A 27,674-nucleotide genomic window follows, 5' to 3' on the forward strand; every position below is an offset into this window, starting at 1 on the left:
CCCACCTCCTGGAATCTCTCTCATGGGGTAAGCTGTCACTGCCTTCTCTTTTTCTTTCAGGGGGAATGCCGAGTAAGTTCTATCTGCCCCATCCTCTCGCTTCCGATACCATCTGTCTTTCCATTTCTCTACATCTCCCCATTTCTTCAGCAAAGCAATCATTTCCTTAATCTGTCCTGTTCGGCCTGCATTGTTTAGATTCTCAATATCCTTATCTGTAAAATCCACTCGGTAAGGCTTTTGTAAAGCTTTTACCTTATCCATGTCAATTCCCAATTCACTGGCTATTCCTTTCAACCTGTCATGTATGTTCTTTGCTCTCCATGTGACACTCTTGCAAAGGAAGAGGATCTCCCCTTCCTGATAATTCTTCAGCGTTTCTGTAGGGAGTGTACCTAAAATCATCTCCTCCATTTCCATACGTAGCCTAGCTACATCAATTCCCTGTGATTCTCTTTCTTTCTTCTGCAAAGTCTTCAGCCAATCATTCAAATCTTCAGCAGTTATCACAGATTTTTCTGCACACCCTGGTTCTGTCACTCTTTGTGGTTCTAAGATCGATCCTCTGTTCCCTTCCACACATCCAGAATTCAAACTTGAATTAGTCTGCACACTCAATTCTCCTCCACATATGGTATGTCTCCACTGATTTTCTCCTGTTCTCCACTGTGTTTCTCCCGCTCTCATTTCTGCCTGCTCCGGAGGTACAACCAATCTATTGCCCACATATGGCACCGTCAAACCACTTTTGCCCGTCCTCTGCTTGTCAAAAATTGGCATAACCGGGCCTATTGTCACCGGCACTGTAACAGCCTCAAGATTTTTAGTCAGTTCTCTGATTTTCTCTGTCAGTTCAAAAGTGGTTCTTGCTAGTTCTCTGGTCTTTTCATCCTCAAGTTCATTCTCTCTTTCTATCTCTCTTTCTCTCTCTCTCTCTCTCTCTCTCTCTATCTTTCTCTCTCTCTCTATCTCTTTCCGCCAGAGAACAACTGCTTTTCAACCCAGTGGTGGTACCCTCTGTCTTAATAATCCGCAGGGTGTCTCTCATCGGGGTCACTGCTGTTCCTACCTCCGGTTCTCGTCTATACGGGGGTGGTCTTTTATAATGCATGTCCTCTAAGACATCATCATCAGACTCATTTGCCCCATATCTCCTGGGTTCTACATTATGTTCTTTCTCTGTACACTTTCTCCCTCCTGATTCCTCTGCCGTTCTCACAGGATATAATCCCTCGGTCATACTGGCATCACGCCACCTTCTCATCCGGTCATGATGGGTTTCGCGATCATACTTCCGCCCAAACATGTACCTGTAGCTACCCCCACCTCTCTGCTTTTCTCGTTCATGCTTTTCATCTTCCCATTCAGTCAACGCCTCAAACTGCGTTGGCCTAGGCCGAGGCTCTAGATTCATCATCTGCTCCCGTAAGTTCCTCAGTATGGCCAGATTAAATGAACCATGTTCCGGGAACGCTAACACTCCATCGTTCTTTGTATACTTCACCCAGTTATCTAACCAAATACAGGTATGATACCCATACTTCGCAACCATGAAGGATGCTGGGGTTCTTATCGGGGGCAATAACTGTCCTTCTCTAGTCACTATGGGCCATATGTAGGTAGCATACAATTTACCACTTCTTAAATACCAAACTTTACCGATTCGGTATTTAAGAAGTGGTAACTTGTATGTAGGTAATCATTTGGTAAATATTACCGAATCGGAGAAATTCGGTAATTACCGAATCAGTATTTACCGATTCGGTAATGAGGCATACCTTCCCATTGATTCCTATGGGCCTGGAGGCCCATAGGAATCAATGGGAAGGTATGCCTCATTACCGATTCGGTAAATACCGATTCGGTAATGGGGGGAGCACATTCAAGGGTGGCAGGGTGTCACATTGACACCCTATTGCACCCCTGATTCCTGCATGTGTGCACATGTGGCGGACATACATGCCCTAAGGGCATGTATGTCTGCCACATGGCAGTCTTTTGTCAGCAAAATATTGCTTTTTGCAATGTATTCGGTATTTATCACCAACCTATATTTGGTGTTAAATACCGAATTTCAATTCCCACACAACACTCATTAGAGTGTTACCTACATCTCATTTCAGGATTCGGTATTTACCGAATCGGTAAAATTACCGATTCGGTAATTTTACCGATTCAGTAAATTACCGAATCCTGAAATATGCCCCCTACATAGCAAATGCCAAAATACCGGTCGGTAATGGGATAATTACCGAAAATCGGCCGTTACCGACCGGTATTTGGCTTCCTACATATGGCCCAATATCTTTATCTTTGTTGAACCAGTTCTTTACTTTACTAAGCAAGGATTTTTTCTTCTTTTCCTCAGCGTGGTAATACATCTTTCTTATTTTCCACAAGCTGTTTGCTCTTTCTACAACTGTACGATCTCTTGTCCAATTGCAGCGCGACTCACACTAACTCACCAGTCCTGGAGCGTCTACGTCACTGACTCAGTCCACAAATCCCAGCGCGACTCACACTAACGCACCAATCCTGTAGCGTCTACGTCACCCTGTATGTCTCCCAATCCTAGCGCAGCGTACATTAGCGCACCAATCACCGTACTTTCCACCGTTCCAACCCACTGTCCAATCACAGCGCGGTCTCCCTGACGTCAGCAGTCGCTGCAGCAGCTTCTGCTCCTGTCTCCTGTCTCTCGCGTCTACCCCTCCTTTACAAAACTACTTGGTAGACTTTGTTTCAACTTCTACGAGTCTGTTAGTTACAACATACAAACATCTCCATTGTCTGCTTCGCTAGTCATAGAACAGCAAAAGACCTTTCCCACGAGAATTCTGCCTTTCCCGAGAGCAGCGCTTACCTCTGCCCTACTACAGAATCGTTACTTCCGTTGATAAAGTAGCACATCCCTCTACTTTACCCTTCTAACAAGCACCAATTAACTGTTTTCTCCGGAATGCTCCTAAGAGTTTCACAATTAACTAGAATGCCTTCTCATTCACGCACTTTCACACCAGAAAATGTAGTACATTCACACAGAATTCTGTCTTTCCCGAGAACAGCGAACAGTCTGTCCTACTACAGAATTATATCACACGTTAACAAAGCAGCGCTTACCTCTGCCGTGTCCTTCTAACAAGCTCCGAGAATACCTATTACCTTCCTAGTGATAAGCTTTAACGGAATACCATACGGATCCCTGGGACCTAAGACCAGAACTTCACAGATAACCTTCGCTACCATATACACTTCTCTCACACAGAAAATACGTTTCTAATGGCAACACTCGGCGATGCTACCTCATCGAACCCAGACAATGCGACGCGCAACTTCAATTGTCACACGTTTTCCCCTGTCTGCATACAGGGCCAACAATCCTGCCTTTTTCCGAGAGCAACACTCCCTATGCTCTACTACGGAACTGTCACCGACTCCCTACGTCCCAGAAGCCGTTCACAATACATAAAACTCAACACGACTTCAACATATAGTGTTAGTACAAATATCAATCAATAATCAACAAGCCTATATACACGCAATTTCGCCAGATCAAGACAATAGCTAACCATCATTCTGCTACCAAGAAACTGGTGCAGATCGGAGCATCAGAATCCCCTCTACTTCCACGGACGGAGTGATTTCACAGTCACACACGCACACACGCATCACACGCTGGTGTGGCCCATTACACCAACTTTCAAACCTAAACCACCTCGTCCGTGCCTTGCATAGGGGAAACACTTTCCAATATTCCTAACCAATCTGCATATACCTTGAGGTCAATGCGACCAGCTAGTTGCTTATAAATCTAGCGAGAACATTTCATACAATATGCAAATAAATTCAATAAACAGGACAAGAAATAACCACCCGAGACAGAAATTCAAACAGATTGTTCATTTATCTAAAATTGTAGGAAAAGCCAATTAAATGCAAAATTCATTTCTCTCATATTTACCTATTCTGTCTAAATGTCAGATCCTAAGTCAGAACCGGTCCTCAGTAGAAGAAACAGAGTTTTCTGCAGTCATGTAGAGTCACCGTCCTCTTCGTCAGCATAGGGACCTCGGATCATCAGCTCGAGAAGAAGTGTCGCTAGACCTCTCTAGTCTGCTAATATTTATACTAAAATTTACATTCTATAAAGTAACAATTCTTTGTTCAGAACGGATAAATGGCGGAAATAATGTCATCTTGGTACATTTTCGATATTGTGCGAAATTTTCTCGTACATATATTGTCCCAAATAATGAATAGGAAAATTGAATGTTCATGACTAATTTCGATACATTTACGGATGTCTCTACTGGGTAAAATTTGTTTCAAATGGTGGGATCATAATAAATTCATGTAGTTTAATATTTCAAATTTGCAACATCTCCATCTTCCAGGGGCACTTGGCAGATTTCCCGGACTTGTCATCATGCTCATGGCTTTTCAGTTCATCGGAGGTGCAAGGTCACAGGCAGCGCGAAGCCTTTTTGTAAAATTTCCATCTACTCGAATGCAGGCTGCGGGTGGTAGCCATTTTGTAGTAGGCCACATCAGTCAACTTAAGCAAAAATAAACATAAAACAGAATTACTGCACGGAAATGATTATACAGTGTTATTCCCCTGCTAATACCCTTATATGTGTGTATTTATCTAGCCATTTGCGACATCAAAAGCCATTAATGCATATTAATTAAAAACGCAAACACAATAACATCACATAAGCAACATCGATTTCTGTCAGTTTGCTCACCAACTTAGTTCATTTATTATTGTAGCCATGCAATAGCATTCCCACGTGTAATTCTCTTGTTAATAAGGTTGATTAGACAACATTTGACAAACTTTTAATACTTAATAATTAATCAGTAGTACTTTTAGTTATAACATGCGAAAATGAAACAGGTATGCGGTTTTAAAGTAAAAAACCCCGCTCCATCACCAGTACTATATTTATATATATTCAACCTGTTTATAATGGGCAGGTTTAACCTTTACCAAGACGCAAGCTTTATTTTAATGTCATTCAGCACGTTTTCCTACTTTAGCTTCACCAAATTCTTAAGGTTACCTGTAATATATATATTATAGACAGACAGACAGACATACAAATGGATGGATGGATGGATGGATGTTCCCAAATATTTGAGAACTATTGCAAGTAATAACGTTTGATAACCTGAATCTGAACAAAGTATCTCAGGCATATCCTTGTTCTCTTTATAACCGGAAGGACGGCCAAAATCAGAAAGCAATGTATCTACTGCCCGGAGGGAATAACAGAGATTTGATGTATAAATTAAATTATTGTTAGCCTTAAAGGCAACTTTCCTCTCCAAAACAGTATAGTAGAAAGGGACTTTATCTTTCGCTTGCCTTATACCTTATAATGAAAGGTACAATATAAAGGTCGACAAGTGCAGCCCTGTCTGGTTGCTCTTTCTATAAACAACCTTTCTTTTAGAATCCCATTAATTTATATTCTAGAACGGATTTCATGCACTTAGCCTGGCAATGTAGGGAGGTATAGGGTTAGCGGACAGGGTAGTAGCAAAGATTCAGACGACTGTCCGTACACCTTTTGCACATACACCACAGTGCTGTCTCCTGGGTAACGTTAAAGTCCAAAGGGCAGGAACATGGCGTAGAGATTTCTGCACTTGGCACTAGTCCTGGCCAGGCGACGCCTAGCTGTAATGGGGACGGGACAGAGAGTGCCTGGCGTTACGCGCTGGTGTATCCATGTGTTGGAATGGTCCATAGCAGAAGACTCTCACATGAGGCTTGCCAGACGCGATGACAAATTAATAGAAGCTCTTGCTGTCTGGAAGGACCTGTGTGATGTGTTCTTCGATCCGGAGGCGACCATGACCTCTCCTGACGGTGAGGATTCGAAAATGGGGAGACCGATGGGGAGGAAACAGCCGGGGTGGGTGTCCCATAACCGAGGTATCCTGGTCTATACCGCGCAGTGGGTCGGGTGTCTGGAGACTCAGAAAAAAAAAATGACATGGGCCCAGTTGGGAGTTCTTTATATTTCCCTGAACTATTGGCACTAGATTGCATGCTTTCATTGGCACACTATGCTACTGTACTGTTTATGATCAAATTGAAAAATAAAGGTTTAAAAAAAAAAAGTTACTCCAGGCCTGAAAGGCCATGTAGCAGAACTTCTTGAGCCACTGGCAGCCAGATTCCCTAGACACAAAAGGAGATGAGCTGCTGACTGGTACCAGCAGTTCCTTGGTGGACAGAACACGGACGACAGTGAGTTCCCACTAAAGGATAAGAACCTTAAGGGTGTGTTTTTGGGGCCCCGGGAGAAGCACAGGAAGAGAGGGGTTTTCTCAACCACAGACATGGGCTCTCAGCCATTACCATACTCCCAGGGCCGGACTGGTCGTAGCGGGCAACGGGCGATCCCCTGGTGTGCCGCATGGGTGGGGGCCCGTTTTGGGCCCCTGGGGGCCGTTTTTGTTACTGGGCCGATTTTACAGCATAGCTGCAAAATCGGCCCTGTAACAAAATCGGCCGAAAACTGGCCCATGCAAAGAGCTTAGCGGCACACTCTCCCCCCCCCTCCCCCCCCCCAACCCCTGGGGCCTGCTGAGCACTTTACCAGGGCCGGTTTTGGTTCCCAGTCCGGCCCTGCCCTTTATTCGGATGGCTTGCAAAGACCGTCAATTTAGGTGGACCCTAGAAGGATATTTTGATTGATTCACACCCTCACAGTCTCACATTATGAAATGTACCTCACTGGTTACTGTCTCATTTTCCAGGCGTAGAGGTAGACATTTTCTGGGGACTTTTATCACTTTCAGAAGAAACTGAAGTGCTACTGCTCCAGATGGAGTAGGAGAGATGTTCCCTCGCTAGTGCGAGTGCACCACTAGATGAGCCATCAGACTAATGTGGGAGAGAGATAACAAATCGGATGAGGGCAGAGCTTTAAGTGGGATGAAAAAACTGGGTGGTCTCTCAAAGGGGCGTGGTCAGTGTAATTAAGGGCGTGGCTTAAAACACATAAGCTAAAAATCTGTGTTTAGCATAGTGTGCCGCCCGACTTGTATTTTGCTGTTTCTGTCATTGCATCCAGATATATGATACAACAAGTCACAGGCGGACAACTAGAGCCAAATTTCGGGGGGGGGCTGAAAAAGATTTCGGGGGGGGCTAAGTCTTCCAGCCATAGGCAGAGTGGCTGTAAGAAGGGGCGAAAACGCAACAAAAGCCTCATTAACGAGTAAATGGTCTTTTAAAGACCTGTGAAGTACTCGGGTCTGGCTGCAATTAGACGGACGCCAGCCCGCGAGGCTGTCTCAGCCGGGCTGACACACATGAGGGGGGGGAATGAAGCCCGGTGAGCCCAATGGGTGTTGCGCGCCTTACAAGTCACATCATACCTACAACAAGGCAGGACTATTGGCTTTGTCAATGGTTGCTAGTTGCATAAGATAAATAAGCAGCAACTACGGCTTGTATATAATATTGAAAAAACGTCCACTTAAAGCCCTGGTGACACCAGGACAATGTTGTTGCTCCTGACTTTCAAAAAGAGAAGGGAAATCCAGAGAGAAAACGACTCTCTTTAAAGGATGTGCCTGCTGTCCGGAAAAAAATACGTCTGTGTCAGGGCACAAAACAGAGCCCGATAGAGACCCGTTTCGAGGCCCCCTTTAAAAAAACTGCCGGTGCTCAGATCCGGTGACACCTAGCCCACTTAAAGCCCTGGAGGAGGGTATCGCAAAATGTAATGCTAACAAAGAGATCTTGTCAAGAAGTTTGGGTAGTGTGAAGACTCGATTAAGACAAGTTAGTAGGTTCAGATCAGCTAAGAAGGAGGCAGGAAACAGGATACAAATGCCAACTCTCTGAGAAGAGCTTTCTTCTGTATGAGTGTTCACAGATTACAATCTCTACAAAAGAAGAAGGAAAAGCTCGGGCAGGATAAAGGCTCTTTAGTAAATAAAGATGAACTGCTCAATGGATGTCTTGCAAGTTACTTTAATCAGCCTGCTATAACGTGACCCTTCCCTGCCAGTCTGAACACGAAGTGACTGAGGCAATCAAATCATGACATTCTGCTGGAACCTTGGGACTGAAGGGGATTCAGTCCCAAGGATTGAAGGGGACTGAATCCCCCAATTTACAATGTGCTAGGGGGTGTATTTGCACACTTGGTATGTCAGGCCCCACCCCCTCCGTGCACCACTGTGCAAATGCGCCCCCTGGCGCATTGTAAGTTGGGGGATTAAGTCCCCTTGAGTCCTGAGGGTCACTGGGAGCCAACTAGCCCACCAGGTACCTCCAGTAAGCGCCACAGAGCTGAGTTGCAGAGAGTTGTAAAAAGGGGCTCTGAACACCTCTCTGCAACGCAGCTCCCTGGTGCATACTGGAGGTACCTGGTGGGCTAGTTGGCCCCCAGGGCCCCTCAGTATTCAAGGGAAATTAATTCCCCCACCTACAATGCGCCAGGGGGTGCGTTTGCTGAGAGCTGCTGTTAGGGGGCTCAGCCTCCGCCGTGATGCCGGCTTTTTTATGTATTTATTTTTTAATCGAGGGGGGCTGTGTGGCCCCCCTCCTTTTAAATTATTTGGGGCCCTGGGGACCCCATCCCGCAGGGCCTGCTTTTTAAAAAAAAAACAACGGGAAGGGGGCCATGCGGCGCCCCTCCAGAGGCCAATTTGAGCCCTGGGGACCCCATCTCACGGGGACTGGGCACATTTAGTTTTAAAAAAATCGTCTTAAAGGAGGGGGGCTGCGTAGCCTCCCTCGTTTGGCCTCAAGTGCCCTGGGGACCCCATCCCCGGGGCTGCGCCTCATTTTTAAAAACATTTTTTAAAAAAACATAGATAGAGGGGGGCCACGTGGCCCCCCTTCTAGGCCACTCTTGGCCCCGGGGACCCCATCCCCCATCCCCCGAGGCCTGGCCTCTTTGTTGGGGACCGTGGGGGGAGCCCCAATTCCCCCACGGTCCCGCCAGCTCCCCGCCTCCAGAAGGAGCAGGCATTGCTTTTCCACACGGGAAGCTGCTAACATGCAGCTCCCCTTGTGGAAAAGCAATGTGGTGGATTTTGTAAGCCCGAACAGGAAACCTGCTCTCGCTTACAAAATCCAAACCACAGTTTGCTATGACAATGCGGGAGCCGCACGGCTTCCGCCCTCCCATAGCAAACATCAGTGTCCCGGGGTAGGCACCCTGGGACACTGCAGGAGCTGGCCCTGGGGGTGGCGGCCCTCAGGGCAGTGAAGGGCTCCAGGAGGGGGGCCGCGCCCCTCTCCCACCTAGTACACAGGAGGTGGTGGTCGCCGGGGCTCGGGGGTCCATAACGGACCCCCATATTTGCATCTTAGTGCCCCGGGGAGGTGGCGGTCCCCGGCGCGTGTGGGGGGGCTTTAGCCCCCCACACAGGTTTATTTATTTCTTTAAAAAGCCCTGGTGGTGGTGGTCCCCTGGCAGTGGGGGGCTGTGTGACCCCCGCAAATAATTAATAGAAGCTCCAGGGGTGGCGGTCCCCGGTGCTTGTGGGGGCCTTGGAGACCCCCCACACATTTAAAAATTAGCCCCGGGGGTGGCGGTCCCTGGGGCTGTGGGGGAGCTGCATGCCCCGCGCAACTCATAAATCAAGCCCCAGGGAGGTGGTGGTCCCCGGGGAAGTGTGGGAGGGATTGGGCCCCCACACACATTTTTTTCAGTGCCCCTGGGACAAGGCCCACCCAGGGGCTTCAATACAACAAAGCGCGGGAGCCCACGATTCGTTTTTTTACATTTTCTCAGCCGGATTCGTGCACCCAGTGCGAATTCAGGCGAGATTATTTTTTAAAAAAATGCTTTTTTTGGGCCCTGGGGGTCCTTGTGGGACCCCCTGAGAAGGCCTAGGGGGTCAGGGTGTTTCTACCCTTCCCCCTTTTCTTGTTTTTTGTGTTTGTTTCACTGTTTTCCTATGACTCGGTTCTACCGAGTCACAAGATGGCTGCCAACACTTCCTGGTTTGGAGTGTTGACAGCCAATTAGAATAAAGCTTATGGTCGGGAGGGTCCACGGATCCACCGTGCCTCTAGATATCAATATATTTATTTTTTGAATTTCTCAGCAACTACTGAACAGATTTACACCATTTTTAAAAAGGTCGCTTTCTGAGCCAAGCAGTACCTTTTTACCAAATTTGGTGTAATTCCGTTCAGCAGTTCGGGCTGTAGCCTTGGCTAAAGTTTCTTATGGAAATTAACATGGAGAAAACACTTTTTGGTACCCGCTTTTTTCTCAGCCCCCGCTTGACCAATCACCCCTAAACTTTCAGTATAGGAGCTGAACTGGATAGACTTTGATGGGGGAGAATTTCACGAAGATTCGTCAGACGACGCCAAAGACATTAGCAAATCAAAAAATGCTTTTCCTATGGAAACTAGGTTCTAACTATAACTACCTATTGGCGACCGCCATTTGGTAATATATATATATATATTTACTGAACAACCATAGGTTTCAGGCACGTTAATTAATTAAATGCTAATTTCTAACTATAACGTGCCTAAAACCTATGGTTTTTTCAGTGAATTTCAAAGGTTTTTAAATGCTAATTTCTAACTATAACGTGCCTGAAACCTATGGTTTTTTAAGTGAATTTCAAAGGTTTTTTAAATGCTAGTTTCTAACTATGCCTACAGAGGTAGGACATGTGAAGAAAGAAGAAAAAACGCACAGAAAGAAGCAAAAGAAATGCAGAACGAAGCAACAGAAGTGCACAAAGACGAAGAAAAGTGCAGGAAGAAGCAAGACGTGCAGAAAGAACCAACAGAGAAGCAGAAAGAGGCCTTGTTGCAAAATCATCCTGTGCCCACAACTTTTTCAGACGGTTACTGGTGGTAACTGACTCTGACTAACCAGGCCTAGAGCCAGTGCTATGCTAAAAGACACTTAGAATACAGTGAAAACACCTACATACACTAGGAAACACTATGCGTTGCGGTACCCCTATGATTAGCATGACCTCCTCTGTAAGGCCCTAGTACATAAAAGGGGAGGGGGATTAAAACTACCTCTTAAAACACGCCACGGGGGGCGTTTGCACAGTGGTGAAGGGAGGGGGGCCTGAGGTGACATGTGTGCAAACACGCCCTTTGGTGCATTTTAAGTTGGCGGATAAAGTCTCCTTGAATCCTGAGGTTCCCTGGGGTCCAACTAGCCCAAAAGGTACCTCCAGTAAGCACCACAGAGCTGTGTTGCAGAGAGGTGTAAAAAGGGGCACGGCCTGGACCACCTCTCTGCAACGCATCGCAGTGGCGCTTACTGGAAGCACCTGGTGGGATAGTTGGCCCCCAGGGGCTCTCAGGTTTGAAGTGGAATTAATACCCCAACTTAAAACACGCCACAGGGCGTGTTTGCACACATGTCACCTCGGGCCCCGCCCCCTCCCTTCACCACTGTCAAACGCTCCCTGTGGCGCATTTTCAGTTGGGGGATTAAGTCTCCTTGAATCCTGAGAGTCCCTGGGGACCAACTAGCCCACCGGGTACCTCCAGCAAGCACCACAGAGCTGCGTTGCAGAGAGGTGTAAAAAGCAGCGTGACCTGGACCACCACTCTGCAACGCAGCCCTGTGGCACATACTTGAGGTACCTGGTGGGCTCGTTGGACCCCAGAGACCCTCAGGATTCAAGGGGTCTTAATCCCCCAACTTAAAACGTGCCACAGGGTGTGTTTGCACACATGTCACCTTAGGCCCCGCCCCCTCCCTTCACCACTGTGCAAACACGCCCCGTGATGCATTTTAAGTTGGGGGATAAAGTCCCCTTGAATCCTGAGGGTCCCTGGGGTCCAACGAGCCCACCAGGTACCTCCAGCAAGCACCACAGAGCTGTGTTGCAGAGAGGTGTAAAAAGGGGCGTGGCCTGGACCATCACCCTGTGGCACTTACTTGAGGTACCTGGTGGGCTAGTTAGCCCCCAGGGACCCTCAGGATTCAAGGGGACTTAATCCCCTAACTTAAAAACCGCCACAGGGCGCGTTAGCAGAGTGTTGCTGGGAGGGGGCGGGGCCTCTGGCATGATCGCGTCTTTTTTTTCCTTTTTTTTTTAGAAGGGGGCTGTGTGGCCCCCCTTCTTTTCCCTTTTTTGGGCCCTGGGGACCCCATCCCCCAGGGCCTGACCCCTTTTCAAACAACAAAAAATGATCGGGAAGGGGGCGGCGTGGGCCCCCCTCCTGTGGCCAATTCTGGATGCGGGAACCCCATCCCCTGGGGCCGGCCTTGATTTATTTATTTATACATTTTATTTGTTTTCATTTTTTTATTTTGGGAAGGGGGGCCGCGTGGCAACCCTCCCAGGCATCTTCTGGCCCCAGGGACCCCATTCCCCGGAGCCTGGCCATCCTTTTTGTGGCCCCCCTCCTCAGGCCAAATATGGCCCCGGGGACCCCATCCCCCGGGGCCTGGCCTCTCCATGTTTTTTTTAATGCACAGGGGAGGGCTGCGTGGCCCCCCTCTCGGGCCACTTCTGGCCCCGGACCCCATGCCCCGGGGCCTGGCCTCTTCGATGGGGACCATGGGGGGAGCCCCAATGCTCCCACGGTCCCTGCAGGCTCTCCACATCCTGTGGGAGACGGCATTGCTTTTCCACATAGGGAGCTGATAACATGCAGCTCCCCATGTGGAAAAGCAATCTGCTTTGCTTCATTGATGCGAGAGCAGGTTTCCCTGCTCTCGCTTCAATGAAGCAAAGCAGTTTGCAATGACAAGGCGGGAGCCGCGAGGCTCCCACCCTGTCATTGCAAACAGCAGTGTACCGGGGATGGGCACCCCGGGACACTGCAGGAGCCGGCCCTAGGGGGTGGCAGTCCACAGGGCCATCGAGAGCTCCAGGAGGGGGGGCGCACAGCCCCCCTCCCAATGTGTACACAGGCCCAAGGAGGTGGTGGTCCCCGGGGATTGGGGGTCGGTTACGGACCCCCAAATTAACATACTTAGTGCCCCGGGGAGGTGGTGGTCCATGGGGCATGTGGGGTGGCCATGTACCCCCATGATTATAATTATTAAAAGCCCCGGGGTGGCGGTCCCCGGGGCTTGGGGGGCCTTGGAGGCCCCCCACACAATAAAAATAAGAAGCCCTGGGGGATGGCGGTCCTCGGGGCTGCTGGGGGGCCGTGTGCCCCCCGCAAATATTTATGGAAAGCCCCAGGGCGGCGGTCCCTGGGGCTGCGGGGGCCTCTCTGGGACACCCGCAATAAGATTATTGAATGCCACAGGGACTTGGGCCACCCGGGGGCTAAACAATAACAAAGCGCGGGAGCCGACGCTTTGTTTTTTTTATTTTCGCGGCCGGATCCACGGATCCTCCGCGCATCTCACCAATTTTTTTTTTTAAATGCTTTTTTGGGCCCTGGGGGTCTGTGTGGGACCCCCTAAGCAGGCCTAGGGGGTCAGGGTGTTTCTACCCTGCCCCCTTTTCTTGTTTTACACGTTTGTTTCCCTGGTTTCTTGTACCTCGGTTCTACCGAGGCACAAGATGGCTATTGTGTCTGCTGCCCTGCTTACCGATTTCCATAATATATGATTTAGATAGGTTCGGTGACAGATCCAGCTCGTTTACAAAAGACACAAACCTGTCAAGCAAAACCTGCAAGCCCCTTGGTGTACATGCAAGGGGTCCGCATCATTCGCATACAACAAGATGGGGAACGGTCTCGTACCTATCTTAGGGATGTCAGCCTGTAGGGCCATCAGAGATGAATCAAGTCCATTTATATATGAAGTGAATAAAAAACGAGCTAATATACATCCTTGTCTGACCCCACTTGAACATTAAAATGATCGGTAATGTTCCCTTCCTGGGTATATCTGATTACAGCAGTGGTATTAGAATGTAGGGTCCTTAAAACATTAGTTGTCGCTGGGTCAGCCCCAAGGTCCCGAGCAGTTTCCAAAGTTTGCTGTGGTTCAGCCGGTCAAAGGCCAAGGTGATATCCTTGAAGCCCAGGAACAGTGCACCAGATTTAGCAAATATATATATCGCAATTAAAAGATAGAGATTGAGCCACTGGTCTGTAGTAGATTTTCCAACTCTGAACCCCTTCCTTAGTTTATGTTGTCTAAACACGCAGATCCTATGTATTATTAAGAACTTCATGATATGTTTTCTTCCAAACAGGACTTAAAACACTTGTTAGAAATATAAACAGAGGAGCTGGAACTTAAATAGCATAGTTATATATCTGACTATCATGTTTTAATGTCCTGAAGTTTAAGTTTTGTGGACAACTCAGAATCTGAATGGGACACGCATATGCTTCATTGTATCTCTATCATGTTTGAATGTTCCAAAGTTTTAGTTTTAGGGGCAACTCTTGAAATCTGAAAGGAACACCCAGATGCATCAATGCTGTGCGTTCACATATGATACTGGATGTGTCAACTGGGTGAAGAGGTAAGGATAACATTGAGGAGAAGTGGAATTCAAAGCTCCAGCTGTGTGTGTTGTGGAGTTTGTAGGGTTAGAATTGTGAGTTAATGTCCTAGGGCTTTAATAGTTAATAAAGGCATCCATGTTTTGGGTTTCTGAGTCCTTTGAAAAGCAAAAAACCCTTATACTGTAGCAGAGGGGTTAGGAGATAAATATTTAAATATCTGATTGAACTTATGTCCTATCCCTGAGACAAACAAGTTGTGCCAAAGGAATTGCCAATTACCACAATCAAAGACTTTAGAAGTGTCTATGACCATGACCTTAAATGGTAGCTGTTGAACTTAACTGTCTTTAGCACTAACATAATCTTATGTCAGATCAACCATATAGCTATCTACTATAAAACCTTTCTGATCATTCTGAACTAAGTTGAAAGGTTCTTTGTCTATCTAGTCATGAATATTTTAAAATAGTAGTGCTTCGCTTCAGTAATAACAATAGAGATAGAGTGGTCATTTTCACAATTGAGGGCACTCTTGCCGAGTTGTAAAATTATTGATATGGTAGCGACCTTGGTGCACGACAAATGCAAAAGTGGAGTCTCCACTACTAATCCAGAATGTGATCAATTTTAGCTCAAAGGCAATCTGGACCTGCTGCTTTCCTATGTTTGATCATTTTAACTGAATTTTAAGCTTCTTCCAATATGATCTTATTTTCTAGTTCCTCGAACGTCTCACCTAATCTTTGGGAGCTCTAATCTGGCAAGACATTAACATATGTCTGCATCTTTCAGACAGAACTGTTCCCTATGGGTTTGTTGAAAATACTCCTGGGAAGCCCTCCTTATCTCAGAGCCTGTATATAATATTTCTGAACTAATAGGATGATTTATCTGATCAATAATATTCCATTTGTTGTATAGCTTTAATTCCCAGGCAAGTATTTGTCACTTGTTTGCCTTGTTCAAATTCTGACAAGACACTGGCCTTCTACTTCCTATCTGTCACTGCTGTTGGATTTGTAGAGTATATAAAGCATAATTCTACTAGGTTGTCACGAAGAGGATCTGTGTCACCTCCAGCTGTATTCTAGGGGCCAACTCATTCTCAGGTCACTTTCATTCATCCATTAAGTTTATTTCTATCCTGTACAAAATATGTGTAAGCTCTCACCCAAGAAAGGCCTTACAAGCATCTGGTACTATGTTTGGAGTGTTGTTTGGACAGAATATCAGAAAATCAATATTGAGATACACAAAAATAGTGCCTCTTTACGATGTCGATTGGAAAGGCGCTGAGTGGCATTTGGATTTTCCTAACCCGTGTCGGAACTCATGTTACCAACCGACTCGGAAACATTTGCGACCAGCAGATTACAATACAAGGTAACCGTTCGGTCTTTCCGGCTCGGTTCTGACCGGCATTCGGGGACTCCGAGTCGGTTGGAGCCAAATCGTACAGGTCTATGGACCGTGTTTCCGACCGACGTATGTTGATGTTGGATTCAGACAGCCTTTCCAAATCGGTCTGTCCGACACAAAACAGCTGTTGGAAACTGACTTTGGGGGCCCGTAGCAGGCCCCCCTTCACCCGGAGGCCTCTGGTTGGTGACCGTGAGGGTACCAATGGGATCCCTCTTTACAACCATGCACAGTGTGGCAGGCACCATGGGGTGCCTGCGACAGGGTGTAAGGTTTTGCGGAACCAACCCTTTTTTCATTGGGAGCCTGAGATATTGGTCGGAACACAGGCTCCCAGTGAAGTCAATGGAAGTCCAACCGAACGGTGTTCGGAAACATCGTAATCGATCAGTCAGACTCGCTGAACCCGAGTCGGTCTGCACCAATTCCCACAAGGAGTCGGTTAGAATGTTTTCAGACCGACATCGTACTTAGGCCCATAGTGAGAAGAAGATCGGGACATCAAATATATCGTCAACAGGAATATTGAAGGTGAAAATATACATTTTATTGTTGTTTTTAAATATTGTTGTAAAAAATATCAATGTAGAAAATATTGTTGTATGTAATATCATTTGTGAGTGCTAATTAGTATGTATTTTATTGTTCCGTGTTTTACTGTATTAGTTTATATTCTTTTCATTTGAATGTTTAATCGAAAATAAAAATGTGTTATGACTGTTGCAATTTGCACATCTAGTTGTATTTTTGTATTAAAATCATTTTTTTACTAGCAGGATAATGGGTTTTTAGGGGATCAGGATGGGAGATTTTTAAAAATATATTTTTTTTTAAGTCAAATTTATGTTAGTCATTTTGAAGATATGGAAATTAATAAAATATCATTTTTAAATGTATTTCGATATTTTAATATTGTTTTATTATATTTGGATTTTAATGAGATATCCATTAATGGCCTAAAATTAAATGTAAAAAAATTAAGGGCCTAATTACAATGTCAGTCGGTAACCTCCGACAGCTCGTCGGAGGCTTACCGACCGACATGGTAGGTGTACAATCCGATCGCTGAATTAGAATGTCGGCGGTCGGAGTGTAAACTGGCAAGGGAAACCGGCTGGGTTCCGATGGGCTCAAGGAGTCTGTTGGCCAGTCGAAAGCTGCTGTCGGGATTATGATGTCAGTTTCCGACAGCCTTTCCATGTCAGCCTTTCCAACATGGAAAGGCTGTCAGACACTGACTTTGGGGGACCATAACAGGGCCCCCTTCCCCCCTGGCCCTCCAGTTGAGGCCCTGGGGGGCACCACTTCACATCCCTGCACAGTGAGGTGCCTGCCATACGGTGCAGGGATGTGCAAAAACTTGCATTTTACAATGGGAGCTTGTGCTGAGGTCGATTTTGGACTGCCACACAAGCTCCCATTGTAAAATGAACGTTTGCGACAGCATCATGTGTGGACGCATCTTTAATTCAGTATGCGGAACCGCCAACCTATGGTCGGGCGGCTCCCTCACTGAAACGGTGTCGGGCATTAACAATTCTGCCTGACATTGTAATGAGGGCCCACATGTATAGGAACATGTTTCATAAATAAAATATTCAGAAATAGTTTTCTGCAAAATGTTATATTTTGACATTTTTTGTAAAAGGTTGTTTTAAATTGTTAGATATTCATTTTAGAAAATAGTACATTTTATTCAAAAAATATATTTTAAATTTATAAAAATATAAAATGTATTTAAATATTTTTCAATTTATGATTGTTAATTTTGGAATAATAGTTTAGTTGTTATTTTATGGTTTAGGAATGGTAGTAGTTCAGTTCAGTTCAGTTCATAATGCTTTATTCGGTTTGTTTGTACAACCATATAGCAAACATAAAATAAAACATACATGATCATATAAAAACAACAAAAAAGAGGGGAAAGAATACAGACCAAAATACATTAAGTGTACACAATCCATACTAGCTAAATAAAATCTTATTTAACATGCCAACACGCAAAATTGGCGATATAAGTGCAAAAAGATGATGCTCCAATGAGCACAATAAATTAACATATGCTAGTTACTAAAGTGCATAGATAATGTGCAAAATGTGCTGTAAAAAAAGTGCAATTCTCATTTCGAAACAAATATTACTGTACTTAACAGGGAAGTGAATGCAGCTTGCCACGAAACCAAGGAATTAAATAACAATAGAATTTCTGGCAGCCATACATTTTAAAATATAAGTAGCTACATAAAAACATATATCTGCACTTCCCAATGTAAACATAAGCTGCATTGCATCCCTGGTAGACCTAACATTATACTTTAAAAATATAGGTTTTAAAAATTGTCTTCTTAAAAATTTATAAAATTTGCAAAACAGCATAAAATGACAACAACTCTGTTTAGATGTGTCGTCGCAGGGGCATAAGGTGTTACTGTGCTGCCTAATAATAGGAAAAGACACGAGGTGGTGTACTATACCAAACCTTAAACGAGTAAGGACAAAACGGTGAGAATTTCTTGAGACTTCCGTTAAGTATGGCTGAAAACCTTCACGCACATTATTTTCGCAATAAAAAACAAAAGTACTTTGTTTTACAGAATCGGATTCTCTGGATTTTCTTAAGTGGCATAAAAAGGTTGCCTTAAGCTCTGATTTAGATATGCTGGCAGCTTCATCCGGCACTAAAAATGGATCCAGGTTAAAAAGAAGCTTATGCCAGTAAAAAATATGTCTAAGCCAAGGAATGTGCAAACATTGGTCCAGCCTTAGGCAATCTCTGATTACTTTTTGAGTAAATATAGTTTCGGTTTTAGACCAGATAGATCGCCATAAGGCTAGTGGCCGTAAAGCTACAAGGTCTTTAATATGATCTAAGCCCACTTCTCTATGAATTAGCTCTGTAGAGGCTGATGCAGGAACACAGAGTAGACGTCTCAAAAATGAGTTTTCGTCAAGTTGAATACGATTACCACAAAGGGTATGGTGGCCCCATACACCAGCCCCATACAGAGCAGAGGATAGACATCTGGCTTTGTAAATCAAAATCATTTCCTTGATTCTCCTGTTGCCAAGCTTAGAGGCAAATCTGAATACACTACAGCTATTCCTTACCATTTTAAGGCACACATTCTCACACTCATTGTCCCATCTCCCGTCACCAGAAAATGTGATACCAAGATAGCAGAATTTATCAGTGGTTTGAATTTTCGCCTCATCCAAGTAGAAAGTCCTTTTTGCCCCGATCTTCCTCCCGCAAGACATTACGAATGTCTTTCCTTTGTTGATTAGCAACTTCCTGCTGTCAATAAACCACAAGAAGCTGTCAATCAGGCGTTGGAGGCCGATTTGTGTTCGTGACAAAAGGACGGCATCGTCCGCATACAACAATATTGGGATTGGATCGGCATCCACTCGGGGGGCATCTGCTGGGACTTGTCTGAGGATTGTGTCAATTTGGTTAATAAATAAGGAGAATAACAAAGGGGCTAAAACACAACCTTGCCTAATGCCTCTAGACACTCTAAAAAAGGGTGTGGACTCCCCGTTAGACCCAAAACGTACTTCACTGGATAGCCTTTCATATAACCTAGCCAGAAAGTGTATAATGTCTTTTGGTGCACCCATCTCCAATAAGATAGGCCATAAGATTGAATGTTCCACCAAATCAAAGGCGCTGCTAAGGTCAGCAAAACATAAAAATAAGTTCCCTTTTTTGACCGTAGTATATTTATTTATAATAAGGTCGAGGTTCAGGCACTGCTCCATTGTACCTAAACCCCTCCTGAACCCATACTGAACTGGCGATAGAATGGTATTATCCTCTGCCCATATTTCTAATCTATTTAGGAGGATTCTGCTCAGACTTTTAATTGATGAGTCCAAGAGGGAAATCAGGCGATAATTACGTGCCTCAGACCTGGACCCCTTTTTGAATAATGGGACAATTATTGATTGTCCCCAGGTCAAGGGAAAATTGCCTTCTATAGCAGCATTAAAAATACGGGTTAGGATTGGTGCCCATAAGTTCATCTCCTGTTTATACAGGTCCACGGGTACACCATCAGGACCAGGGGCTTTGCCCCCGCTACTCTTAGACAGCCCCTGATAAACCTCATCCAAACTAATGAGTAAAGGTGACGATGACCATACAGAGTTGTGATTCGTTGTGAAATCTAAAACCAAACTATCTGGATTAAAAATATTGGTAAAATGGTCTATCCAGGAATTACAGTTTACGTGCGATGTTAATTCAGGAATGTTTTCATTCTTTAGGAAAGTGCAGTTAATGGTCTCCCAAAATAGTCTAGTGTTATTTGTATCTGCCGCCAAACTAAGTTTATGCCATAGTTCCTCTTGTATTTCTTTTTTCCGGACAAGCAGTGAAGTCTTATAATTGAGATGTTCGGCCTTGATGCGTACGGTACGGTATCCCTCGGTTTAGCGGCCAAGACAACCTTTAATTTGAACAAGGCCTGAGTGCAATTACTATCAAACCAGCCAACAGGCCTCGTTTTCATTGGCCTGCTTCTGCCAGTCAATAAGCCCTCGATAACAGTATTAATTTTATAAAATTTAGAGAGCAATGTGGCGGGTATTATCTCATTACTTAAACAATAATCAATTTCTGTTGTACATTTAGTTATAATCTCATTCAAAAGTGCAACAGAGTTAACATTGGCCCACTTAATTCGTGCCGCATTAGGGTGCCGATTACGATCCTGGAAAAACCGGGTACGAACCGTCGGTCGGAGCGTTTTCACCGTCCGACTCGTACCCGGTTGTAAAACTTTACAAATATGGAAGTACGATTCGCACGGAAACACCATTTCCGTACGAATCGTAAAAAACACCGTCCGACGAAAATATACATACGAATGTGATCCGGGAATGCCCCGACGTGACGTCGGGACGCTGTCAGGCAGCGTTTCACGACTCAGGAAGTACGATTCGAACCGACAGCAGTCAGGACGGCAATATTTTTACGGCACCCAAAAAGTGCCGGAAAAGCGAAGTATGCCGCGAAACGACCAGAATAGGGGGCCCGGTACGCGCCGTACCCCCCCCAGCCCCCGTGAGTACGCACCGTACCCCCCCCAGCCCCCTTGAGTATGCGCCGTACCCCCCCAGCTCCCGTGAGTACGCGCCGATCCCCCGTGTATGTACACCCCTGTACGTGTCGAACCCCCGTGTATGTACACCCCTGTACGTGTCGAACCCACCCGTGTATGTACACCCCTGTACGTGTCGAACCCACCGTGTATGTACACCCCTGTACGTTCGAGTCGTACCCCCACCCGTGTATGTACACCCCTGTACGTGTCGAACCCCCATGTATGTACACCCCTGTACGTGTCGAACCCCCGTGTATGTACACCCCTGTACGTGTCAAACCCCCCGTGTATGTACACCCCTGTACGTTCGAGTCGTACCCCCACCCGTGTATGTACACCCCTGTACGTGTCGAACCCCCGTGTATGTACACCCCTGTACGTGTCGAACCCCCGTGTATGTACACCCCTGTATGTGTCGAACCCCCCGTGTATGTACACCCCTGTACGTTCGAGTCGTACCCCCACCCGTGTATGTACACCCCTGTACGTGTCGAACCCCCCATGTATGTACACCCCTGTACGTTCGAGTCGTACCCCCACCCGTGTATGTATGGTGCGTACCCCCAGGGGGTACATACATGGGGGTTCGACACGTACAGGGGTGTACATACACGGGGGTTCGACACGTACAGGGGTGTACATACACGGGTGGGGGTACGACTCGAACGTACAGGGGTGTACATACACGGGGGTTCGACACGTACAGGGGTGTACATACACGGGTGGGGGTACGACTTGAACGTACAGGGGTGTACATGCACAGGGGTTCGACACGTACAGGGGTGTACATACACGGGGGGTTCGACACGTACAGGGGTGTACATACATGGGGGGGTTCGACACGTACAGGGAAGTACATACACGGGGGTTCGGCGCTGTGAGAAGTTGGCCTGATGTATGATGTCACTAGTTATAGTGTACACCTTATATCAGTCCAAATACCCTTATGGTGATTGGTTGTAAAGTCAACCTTATAGACCAGCTATCCTAGTGGTAGCATGGACAAGAGCAGTCTTAGGCTAAACTCTGAATGGCATGTGAAGCCAGCTGTGATACCATATATAATCCCTTGAATACCAAATGAAAGGACACCACAACAGATATATATATAAAATAAAGTGTATTTATTCTAAGCAAACCCTCAGCACTCTTTATGAGTTTAGAGGTAAGTACAACACAGTCTTATTAATGCATACAGTAAGTCACACAGGTAAGTAATACAGTTAGGCCCTAGGGGCCACGCAAACCATTTACTAAATAAGTGGTATAAGAACCACTGTCACGGAAATAGAATAGGCCTAGGCCTAGGGAATCGCTGGGGCTACCCTACACTAGCGTTAGTTAGGAAGTGGGAGGCCCACGGGATTCGTGTGCAGAGTGGAAACACTCACGCGTAATGCGTAAAAGTCAATAGCAATGTTACAGTTTAGAAATAGATAGATTTAGGACACTTCCGGAGTAGCTAGGAAGTTGAGACTTGAAAACTAGACACTAGGATAGTCACTATCCTGATGAGCACCGGAGTACCCAAGTTACCTAGCCCACAGGCTGCGGGTGCATAGGGGTGAAGATGCGTCGTTTTCGTCGTCAACTCCTATGGATGCCTGAAGAAAGATGCTGACAGGCAGTCAGGAGAGAGTGTCCGGTGGATCCCAAGCCTGGGATCAAGAAGAGAAGAAACCTGCAAGCAGAGGGGACAGAGTCAAGGTCACTAGCCAGTGACCACGTGGAACCAGGAAGGAACCAGGCGATGTCGTGAAGAGTTGCAGGTGAAGGTGAAGCTTGTCGCTGCAGCCAGGAGGACCAGGAAGCGTCGAGGACGTCCAGGACCAGGAGGCGAGCTGTCCCACGAAGGCTCTTGCTGTCAGCGGCGTCGAAGTTGGACTAGGACTCACCAAGCCTTGGCAAGCGGAACCCACGAAGAACAAGGGACTTGCTTCTGGTGCAGACCAGGAAGGTCTGGGGTGCTTCTTCTTTGCAGAGAAGCGGGAGCCAGTCTGGAGGAGCCAAACCAGCGCAGAAGATTTCAGGGAGCGTCGTCACAGAGGCCACTAGCCAGCGGGCAAGCAACCGGACAGACGCGGCAAGCAGGAAAATGCTGAAGGGCCCCACGCAGGACTCGTGGAGTGTGGGGGGCTGGTCTTCGGTGCAGATGGTGCTTGGGGTTGGGGCTTCTCAATCCCCGGTGCACAACTTCGAGGGTACCTCAGAAGCTGCGCTGTAAGTTACTAGCCACTTTTCCCAGGTAGCCGGTCCCACGTCGCTCGTCGCCTCCACGGATCTCAGCTCTGCTGCAGATGTGGATGAGGGTCGGAGAAGTCTGGAAATCAAGGCTCTGGTCGGGCTCTGCAGTCGGTTCCTCGTCGAACGTTTCACAAAGCAAAGGGTAGTCACTTGATGGTGCCTGTTTGCACAGGGTAGCCACTCCTTGGCTACAAGGGAGATTCTTCAGTCTTCTTCTTTCGTCGAATGTCGAAGGTCCAGAGTTTCTGTTCAGTTTTGCAGGTTCAGGATAATCTAAAGTCTTGAGGCCCAACTCCCACTCTTATACTAATCTGGGGGGCTGGGATACCTGCTAGGTCACGCCTTATGGGTGGGACCTGGGAGGGGGTGGTTACACCCACTTCCCTTTGTCCAGTTTCGCGCCAGAGCTGGGGCTGGAGTGCCCCAGCGCCGGTTTGAACTGGACTATGCAAGGAACACCTTGTGTGCCCCAGGCATGTCTCATTCCTTTCAGCCCACCCTGCCCCAATACACTAAAGGCTGTCTGGGGAGGTGCTAGCACCTCCCCAAGCAGGAAACCTATTGTCCAGGCCTCCCTGGCTGGGATCACTCCCAGCAGCAGGAGGTCAGACTTGTGTCGTGGCAGCAGCATCCATTTTGTGATGCTGAGGCTTTGGTCAGAGGCTAACAGTTGAAGTATGATTTTAACATGTCTTTCCCTCTAGAAGGGGGGAATAATATTCTCATGTCCAGAAATGGCATGGGGGTATTATTCCCGAGTGTTAGACACCTTACACGACATGCTTTGATAAAGCCAAACCATAGTTACCATAACCGTCTAAGATTATAAGGCACTTTAAGAGTATATGGTAGGCTATATCATAGAACAGCTATAAGGACATGGTTCCGAAAGCTGCAGACAGGCTCAGCTCATGCTAGAGCACCATCTCACATGTTACCAAGCACTCTGCCTCCAGGATTGTCAAGGCCTGCCATAGGAGTGACTGATAGGTACACATGTGTCTATATGTAAGTTAGGCATAGGAATACTACACCTAAGCAAGGGGTGATTACACGACCTTGCCCCAGCTGAGTGATCAGCCAGTTGTGTCAAAATGGAAGGCCAGGCCAGGGGTGGCACAATACATGCTGCAGCCCCTGGTAGGCCTAGGGTACACCTATGCTCTGGGTACCTAGGGTACACTGTACAGGGGCCAATAAGGTGATCCTATCCAAATGGGTTATGCACCTAAAGTACATAGTATTAATTTAGAGAGAGAACAGCAGGGCTGTGGGTCTGATTAGCAGGCCCACAGCCACATCTAAGTCGAAAACCAGTAAAGCAAAAGCAAAAAGTGGGGGTGAACATAGAAAGCAGACCCTACTCTCCTACACAACCCCCCCCCAAACTTAAGGACATTAAACTAACCTTGACCAGTTGAGTCTTCATGTTCTAAGTGGAAATATCTGGAGAGTCCATCTGCATTGGCATGGTCAGTCCCAGGTCTATGTTCCACTGTGAAGTCCATCCCCTGTAGGGAAATGGACCACCTAAGAAGTTTGGGATTTTCACCCTTCATCTGATTTAGCCACAAGAGGGGCTTATGGTCTGTCTGAATCTTGAAGTGAGTGCCAAACAAGTATGGCCTCAGCTTCTTCAGGGCCCAAACCACAGCAAAGGCCTCCCTCTCAATAGCTGACCAACGTTTCTCTCTAGGGGTCAGCCTTCTACTTATAAAAGCAATGGGCTGGTCTTGACCATCTACATTCAGTTGTGAAAGAACAGCTCCCACACCTAACTCAGAAGCATCTGTCTGGACAATGAACTCTTTGGAGTAGTCTGGACTTTTCAGAATAGGTGCACTGCACATGGCCTGCTTCAGGTCATCAAATGCTTTTTGACAGCTTGCTGTCCACTGAACTTTCTTTGGCATCTTCTTGGAGGTCAAGTCATTAAGTGGTGTCACTATGGACCCATAGTTCTTAACAAACTTTCTGTAGTACCCAGACAGGCCCAAGAAAGCTCTGACCTGAGTCTGGGTAGTTGGAGGAGCCCAGTCCTTTATGGTCTGGATCTTGCTCTCCAGTGGTTGAACCTGACCCCCACCAACTAGGTGGCCCAGGTATACAACCTTGCTCTGCCCTATCTGGCACTTAGTGGCCTTGATAGTGAGGCCTGCCTTTTGCAGGGCCTCTAAAACATTCCTCAGGTGGACCAGGTGATCCTCCCAGGTGGAGCTAAAGACAGCAATATCATCAAGATAAGCTGCACAATAATCATCCAACCCAGTAAGGACTTGATTCACCAGCCTTTGGAAAGTGGCAGGTGCATTCTTCAAACCAAAGGGCATTACCACAAATTGATAATGTCCTCCTGGGGTCGAGAAAGCAGTTTTGGCCTTTGCACTCTCAGCTAGTCTGATTTGCCAGTAGCCTGCTGTTAGGTCAAATGTGCTCAAAAACTTAGCAGCTGCCAGTCTGTCAATGAGCTCATCTGCCCTAGGTATTGGGTGGGCATCTGTCCTAGTGACAGCATTGAGACCTCTGTAATCCACGCAAAACCTCATCTCTCTCTTACCATCTTGGGTGTGAGGTTTTGGCACAAGGACTACAGGACTAGCCCAAGGGCTCTCTGAAGGTTCAATGACTCCCAGCTCCAACATCTTTTGTACCTCAACTTTTATGCAGTCCCTGACATGGTCAGGTTGCCTGTAGATTTTACTCTTCACAGGCAGACTGTCACCAGTGTCCACCTCATGGGTGCACCAGTTTGTCTGACTTGGGGTCAGAGAGAACATATGTCTGTAGGCCTGCAGAACTTGTCTGCAGTCCTGTTGCTGATGGACAGTGAGGCTGTCAGAAAAGACCACACCATCAACTGAGCCATCATCAGGGTTCTGAGTCAACAGGTCTGGGAGAGGGTCACTCTCTTCCTCCTGCCCCTCATCTGTAGCCATGAGTAGCCCCATGTCTGCCCTGTCAACATATGCCTTCAATCTGTTGACATGAAGCACCCTGTGGGGGCTTCTGGGAGTCCCAAGGTCCACCAAGTAGGTGACTTCTCCCTTTTTCTCAACAATAGTGTGGGGTCCAGACCATTTGTCTTGGAGTGCTGCTGGGGCCACTGGCTCCAACACCCACACTTTCTGTCCTGGCTGGTAAACAGTCAGTACAGCCTTTTGGTCATGCCAAGCTTTTTGGAGTTCTTGGCTTGCCTCAAGGTTTTTAGAAGCCTTCTTCATATACTCTGCCATCCTGGAGCGGAGACCAAGTACATAATCCACTATGTCTAGTTTGGGTTGTCTGAGAGGTCTCTCCCATCCTTCCTTCACCAAACACAGGGGTCCTCTTACAGGATGCCCAAACAAAAGCTCAAAAGGGCTGTAGCCAACCCCCTTTTGTGGGACCTCTCTGTAAGCAAACAGAAGGCAGGGTAAAAGGATGTCCCATCTTCGCCTAAGCTTGTCTGGTAATCCTTTTATCATTCCCTTTAGGGTCTTGTTGAATCTCTCAACAAGCCCATTGCACTGTGGGTGATAGGGCGTGGTGAACTTATAGTTAACACCACACTCCTTCCACATTGCAGTCAAGTATCCTGACATAAAGTTGGCACCTCTGTCAGAAATGACCTCCTTTGGAAAGCCCACTCTGGAGAATACTCCAAGCAGGGCCCTTGCCACAACAGGAGCTGTTGTGGTCCTCAGGGGAATTGCTTCTGGGTACCTGGTGGCATGGTCCACTATCACCAGTATGAATCTGTGCCCAGATGCTGTTTGTGGGTCCATTGGTCCTACAATATCTATGCCCACTCTCTCAAAGGGGACCCCCACCACAGGTAGTGGTATGAGGGGGGCCTTTGTGGTGCCACCTGATTTGCCACTTGCTTGGCAGGTGACACAGGAGCGACAAAACTCCTTAGTATCTTCTGACATATGGGGCCAGTGAAAGTGAGGGACAAGCCTGTCCCAAGTCTTGTTCTGGCCTAAATGTCCTGCAAGGGGAATATCATGGGCCAAGGTTAGAAGGAAGCCTCTGAACTTCAGTGGTATGACCAACCTCCTGGATGCACCAGGCTTGGGGTCTCTAGCCTCTGAGTACAGTAGCCCTTCATCCCAATACACTCTATGGGTACCTTGAGCATTCCCTGCAGCCTCAGCAGCAGCCAGCTGTCTGAGGGGTTCAAGAGAGGGGCAGTCTAATTGAGCCTGCCTCAGATCTGCCCTGGAAGGTCCCCCTGTCCCAAGAAACTCAACCTGATCAGGTTCAAGTTCTTCTAGGACAGTTCCTTCAGGGCTCTCAGAACCATCCTCCTGGGAGGGCTGATCCACCACCTGAGGCAGGGGGGAAGGCACAGCCTTAACCCTACTGCTCTTTCTCTTGGATTGTGACTGGTCCATAGTTTCAGGATCCAGCACTTGTTCAGTGTTGCACTTTTTGGCCTGTGACCTGGTCACAGCAAGGACATGTGCATCTATCCCCAGCATCTCTGCATGGGTCCTATACTCCACTTCAGACCAAACTGAAGT

At 46.9% G+C, this 27,674-nt stretch overlaps 1 long non-coding RNA gene across 1 annotated transcript in view; it reads right to left on the reverse strand.

Annotated features, from left to right (window-relative positions):
* Window positions 1-4,449: 4,449 nt before the first annotated feature.
* The window catches only part of LOC146805511 (uncharacterized), a 457,188-nt gene continuing 433,963 nt past the window's right edge, over window positions 4,450-27,674 (reverse strand). Inside the window, exon 4 of the long non-coding RNA XR_014967852.1 lies at window positions 4,450-4,555. This is a non-coding gene — a long non-coding RNA (uncharacterized LOC146805511). The remainder of the gene's footprint in view (window positions 4,556-27,674) is intronic.

Source organism: Triturus cristatus, chromosome 8 (genome assembly GCF_964204655.1).
Source record: "Triturus cristatus chromosome 8, aTriCri1.1, whole genome shotgun sequence".
Lineage (NCBI taxonomy): Eukaryota > Metazoa > Chordata > Amphibia > Caudata > Salamandridae > Triturus > Triturus cristatus.